Raw genomic sequence first — 5,923 nt, forward strand, 5'->3', positions numbered from 1 at the left:
ACACTCTGGGTGTCAGAGATGTGCTTCCTTGACATACAGTCAGGACCATAAATATTTGGACACTGACACAAGTTTTACTATTTTACCTGTTTACTGAAATATATTCCAATTGAAGTTATACAATGGGCATGGACATAAAGTGCAGACTCTCAGATTTCATTTCAGGGTTTCCACATTCAAACTGGATGAAGGGTTTAGGAGTTTCAGCTGGTTAACATGTGCCACCCTCTTTTTAAAGGGGCCAAAAGTAATTGGACATTTCACTTAAAGGCTATTTCATGGACAGGTGTGGGCAATTCCTTCGTTCTTTCATTATCAATTAAACAGATAAAAGGCCTGGAGTTGATTTGAGGTGTCTTGTTTGCATTTGGAAGATTGAGGTGTGAACATACAACATGCGGTCAAAGGAAGTATGCAGGTGAAACAGGCCATCCTTAGGCTGTGAAAACAGAAAAAAAACTATTTGAGAAATGAACATATTAGGAGTGGCAAAATCCACAGTTTAGTACATCCTGAGAAAGAAAGAAAACATTGGTGAACTCCTAATATGGACAACAATGGTGGATGATCGCAGAATCATTTCCATGCTGAAGAGAAACCCCTTCATAACAGCCAACCAAGTGAACAACATTCTCCAGGAGGTAGGTGTATCAATATCCAAGTCTACCATAAAGAGAAGACTGCATGAAAGCAAATACAGAGGGTTCACTGCAAGATGCAAGCCACTCATAAGCCTTAAGAATAGAAAGGCTAGATTAAACATCTAAAAATGCCAGCACAGTTCTGGAACAGCATTCTTTGGACAAATGAAACCAAGATCAACATGAATCAGAATGATGGAAAGAAAAAACTATGGAGAAGGGCTGGAACACTTTATGATCCAAAGATCATCACATCATCTGTAAAACATGGTGGAGACAGTGTGATGGCTTGGGCGTGCATGGCTGCCAGTGGCACTGGGTCTTTAGTGTTTCTTGATGATGTGACACAGGATGGAAGCAGCCGAATGAATGCTGAGGTGTTCAGAGACATCATGTCTGCTCAAATGCAGCCAAATTGATTGGGTGGCGTTTCATAATACAGATGAACAATGACCCAAAACACATAGCAAAAGCAACCCAGGACTTTATTAAAGCAAAGAATATTCTTGAATGGCCAAGTCAGTCACCTGATCTCAACCTCATTGAGCAGGCATTTCACTTGCTAAAGACTAAACGACAGAAAGACCCTCAAACAAACAGCAACTGAAAGCTGCTACAGTAAAGGCCTGGCACAGATTAAAAAGGAGGAAACCCAGCGTCTGGTCATGTCCATCAGTTCAAGATTTCAGGCAGTCATTGCCTGCAAATGGTTTGCAACTAAGTATTAGAATTCAACATTTTATTTGCAGTTATATTAATTTGTCCAATTACTTATGAGCCCCTGAATAAAATTTCTTTAGTTCCCCACATTTTTATGCAATGTTTTTGTTCTACCCACTGAATTAAAGCTGAAAGTCTGCACCTGAATTGTTTCTTTTAAAATTTATTGTGGTAATGTACAGAACTTAAAAATTGAAAAACTCGATCCAATTATTTATGGTCCTGACTGTAGTAGAGTGATGAGGAGATAATGGGGGGAAGCGCTGAGCCCCCAGTGCCCTGACAGGCGTTTCTGCTGCGTTTCCAAGGCCCCTGCGTTATTACAGCTGCACTGATAGACCACACTGATGCAGGCCAGGATGGTGCAGACGCGTTGTCATGGCGATTAAACACACACAGCTGTGGCAAACGATATTGAAAAAGCCAGAGGGATCAGTGACCTCACCTAGCATAGATGAATATGTCCTTATATTTCCCTTTATTTTGATAACATAGTTTGCTTATTTTTCATAAAGGACCTGTGAGTTTGCAGACATTTGCACAAGGTAATTCCTGTTTTACGAGGGAAATGTTGCGTCCTGAAGCGAGACTGAACGGCTGTGTTTGCCAGATGCTTTTAATCACTCAAGTTTACTTTTGGGGTGTTAATCTTATTTCTTTTACAATCTTTTTTTCTTCATTGACACTTTAGCTTCCTGAAATCGACAGTATAACGTCTACGGCTGTCATTTCTGGGCAGACTTTAATCTCTGGGGAGCTGCCAGCTTGATCCTTGAACTGCAGGAAGCCTGTGAGTCTCACATCTGTGCTTTGAATGTGTATTTATATAAAGGCCTATTTCAGGAATGTGTCATTAACTGGAAAGAGAAGGAGTCTGACTCGTCTCCTAATGCTTCAGCTTTGGCTGATGAATATTCACAGAAGAGCCTGACCAGCTAAAATAGATGTTTGGATATCGGCTGAATCATCCAGCTGGAATGCTGCCCCAATGCTTTCCATCCGCATGCAGTGCTGGGAAAAATCCCCACAGTAACACTGCTGTCTTCCAGTCTTAGGACCTGCCATGGTCACTGTGCCACCGCTGATGACTCTGCCAGTGCTGCCACCAAAGCTGCCGCTGGTTCTGTTTTTGCCCATGCCACCGCCCAGTGCCATCTCTGCTCATGCTGCTACCAGTGCCCACCGCCCGGTGCCGTCTCTGCTCGCGCTGCTGCCCGGTGCCCTGTCTGCCAGTATGCCATACTGGTACAGATACAGAGGGAGCGGGCAAGCTAGGTGCAGTGAGCAGGGCACAGTGAGCCCATGCTTGTCGGGCTGGCTGCAGCTGCCGAGCATAGGGCGTAATGCTAACAGAGCCCTCCTCAGCCTCCGGCCCAAACCCACACGTGCTCCTCGTGCAGATTATGCACCTGTGTGACCACCTACTCAACCCGCATTAACACCTATTACCTTCATGCACCTCGACTTACATGTGAGTGAAGAGATTCTGATGGGTTTCCTGATATTCACTCGTACATAAATGTCCAGTATGTTCCAGAGAGAACGATTTTGCTGGGTTTCTTTGCATTGGAAAACAGAGCTCAGTTAAGGCTCAGCTAACACTATAACCCCATAAATCCAAAGTACTAGAAGCTGTCAATAACTGTGAGTTTGCTCACATCCAGGTAAGGTGATTGGTTCTGCCAGGTATCCAGGTGATTAGCGATTGGCTCTGCCAGGTATCCAAGTGAGCTGCGATTGGCTCTGCCAGGTACCCACGTGACTGCTTATTGGCTCTACCAGTTATTCAGGTATCCATAGCTTAGGACAGTGATTGGTAACATGTGACCATAGGGACAACCCCCCCCAGCTCTCACTGTAAAAGGTTGGGCTTCTTTCTCCTTTCCTTTAACACATCATTTGCACCATGCTTTATTTGTTTCACATTAAAAGGAAGTACTGTTTGCCATTGTAATTATGCTGGCTTATTACATACAGACCTGTTACAGAAAGATTTCCACCACAAGCTTTCAAATGTTTTCAAATGTTGAAGCTTCTGTATTTTCTCAATGCCCTGCAATGATTTCACCGATAAATTAATGTGGTATTTCAGGTTAGGTTTCCTTCTTGAATATGCAAGAATACTCAAATTTATCAAAGGATACTCAAATCTTACCTTCAGCTTATCCCAATACTTGGGATTTGTTGCATTACTATTCAGAGGAAAACCTTTAAAATTAGTGGTATATTAGCTATGTTCTCCAAGGTCATGCCCAGTAAAGGTAGTTAAATTACACTTACAGATCAGATTTTCCGGTCTCCGAGCTCGACACATTACTGTATTATTCATGTCGGATGCCTCGCTGTATTAAAGTATTGATCCCAGTATGTAACTCACAGTTCATGTGAGCGGCTGCACTTACAGTACAGCACTCGGCTGCAGAGAGCAGCTCTCTTCTGATTACATTCTCGCTCCTGCCGACGTTTTATGAATCCAGCTCGATATGAGGAGAGAGCGGGTTTGCTGCAGGCTTGGCGAACGGCTGAAAATGGTTCCTTTATTGATTCAGGAAGGAGGCGTAGAGTAGCCGTGCTGCTTTTTTCATGCGCTTTATGTATTTTTTATGATGTTTTTTTTCATCAAAAGGCAGAAATTGAAGGGTAAGTATGATTCTCCAATGTAGCGATTTGAGCACATCTCTCTGGTAGTGAAGAAGCGCTTCACACTTTACGACACACAGTGTGTCACACACAAGAAAGACACTGTGCCCCCTGCCAGTCTTCCGGTCAACCCATGAGGACCTGTCTTTCTTAGTGAAGAAGCGCTTCATGCTTTAGGAGACACACTGCGAGCCTAACCCCTCCCCCTTCCCAGGTCAGCGCACAATGGTCTCTCTTTTAGTGAAGAAACGCTTCACATTTTAGGACACATAGCGTGTCACATATAGTAATCATATTGTGATCAGCCCCCCCCATCCCTCCCTGTCAACCCACTTAGTGAAGAAGCACTTCATGCTTCATGCATAGTAAACATGCTGTGATCCCACCCAGACAGCCCATGAGGACCTTGTTAGTTAAGTTAGTGAACAAATGCTTTACGCTTTAGGACACACAGTGCATCACACACAGTAAACATACCATGAGCTCCCCCCCACCCCAGTCATCCCATGAGGACCTCTCTATCTTAGTGAAGAAACATAGCACTTCACGCTGTAAGACACACAGTGTTTTCTACCTAGCAAACATGCTGTGATCCCCCCCCCCCCCCCCCCCCGACCTCGTGATGTTAGTGTCCTTTAGGACACATAGTGCATGACACACAGTAAACATACTGTGAGGTCCCCGCCACCCCAGTCAGCCCATGATGACCTCACTCTATTAGTGAAGAATCACTTCACGCTTTAGGACACACAATGCATCATACACAGTAAACATACTGTAAGCTACCCCCTACCCCAGTCAGCCAATGAGGACCTCTCTCAGTGAAGAAGCACTTCATGCTTTAAGACACACAGTGCATCATACAGTGTAAGCATACTGTGAGCAGCCCCCCCCCCCCCTTTCCTTACACTCATTTGGGGAGCCATGCACATCATTCAGGGCAGCAGGGTGGCTCAGTGAATATCATGTGGGTATCACTGTGCCCTGCTGCCGTGCTCTGGGATCCTCTCACTGGGAATCCCGTTTTCTCCCACAATCCAAAACACAGATGAAATGGTCTCTGTAAATTGCTCACTATATGTGTCTGTTTCAGGCTTCACGTGCATAATCACTGCACATGTGTGTAGTGAAATGCATTTCACCTGCTTCCAGGATTGTGCCTGAAAGGAAATATGCAATACTAAGAATGAGCAAATCATATACATAAGGGAATAAATAAAATGTAAACACAATAACAATTTTTAAATCAAATGAGACTACAAAAAAGACAATAGAATAGAGGTTAAGAGTATCTGTATATGGAAATAAATGAAGATGGACAATGAAAGTGTATGTGTGTGTGTGTGCGCGTGTGTGTGTATCTGTGTGTGTGTAGATTAGGTTTATATTTATTACATTTGGGGGAGCAAATGCTTGGTTACTTGAGGTTAAGATTATGGCTGGGTAGGGGTTAAGGTCGTCACGTTGTGATTACAGTTTTCCCCATAGAAATGAATGCAGCATAAATCAAAATCACCTGTCATTGGATGGGTTCCTTGTTAAAGTCGCACAGAAAGAAAAAGATTCCAGTGAGCCAACAGATAGCAGTGATTCCGTTAGTTACAGTGAAAGTCGTCCTACAACATAACCCTCCTCTTCTCCTCTCGTCTCCCTCACACCATCCACGATTCTTTTCAAAGGTAAAGTACAGGTTAATTTGTTTTATGTATTTTTACTTTATATTTTGTATTAATAATTTTTATCTGAATATTTTTGGGTTCCGGAACGAATCATCTGGAGTTTCCATTATCTCTAATGGGAAAATTTGCTTTGATATATGAGTGTTTTGGATTACAAGCACGTTTCCAGAAGGAATTATGCTCGCAAACCAAGGTACCACTGTATTTTGTTTGGTTAATTATGGTGCAGCCTGGGTACGGTTG

At 43.3% G+C, this 5,923-nt stretch overlaps 1 long non-coding RNA gene across 1 annotated transcript; it reads left to right on the forward strand.

Moving 5' to 3' along the window:
- Positions 1–1,826: 1,826 nt before the first annotated feature.
- On the forward strand, positions 1,827–2,745 carry LOC111846771 (uncharacterized). Its single transcript, XR_002838951.1, has 3 exons — positions 1,827–1,906; positions 2,053–2,151; positions 2,411–2,745. It is a non-coding gene; the product is annotated as an uncharacterized lncRNA (long non-coding RNA).
- Positions 2,746–5,923: the final 3,178 nt, after the last annotated feature.

The sequence above is a fragment of the Paramormyrops kingsleyae genome, chromosome 11, assembly GCF_048594095.1.
Source record: "Paramormyrops kingsleyae isolate MSU_618 chromosome 11, PKINGS_0.4, whole genome shotgun sequence".
NCBI lineage: Eukaryota > Metazoa > Chordata > Actinopteri > Osteoglossiformes > Mormyridae > Paramormyrops > Paramormyrops kingsleyae.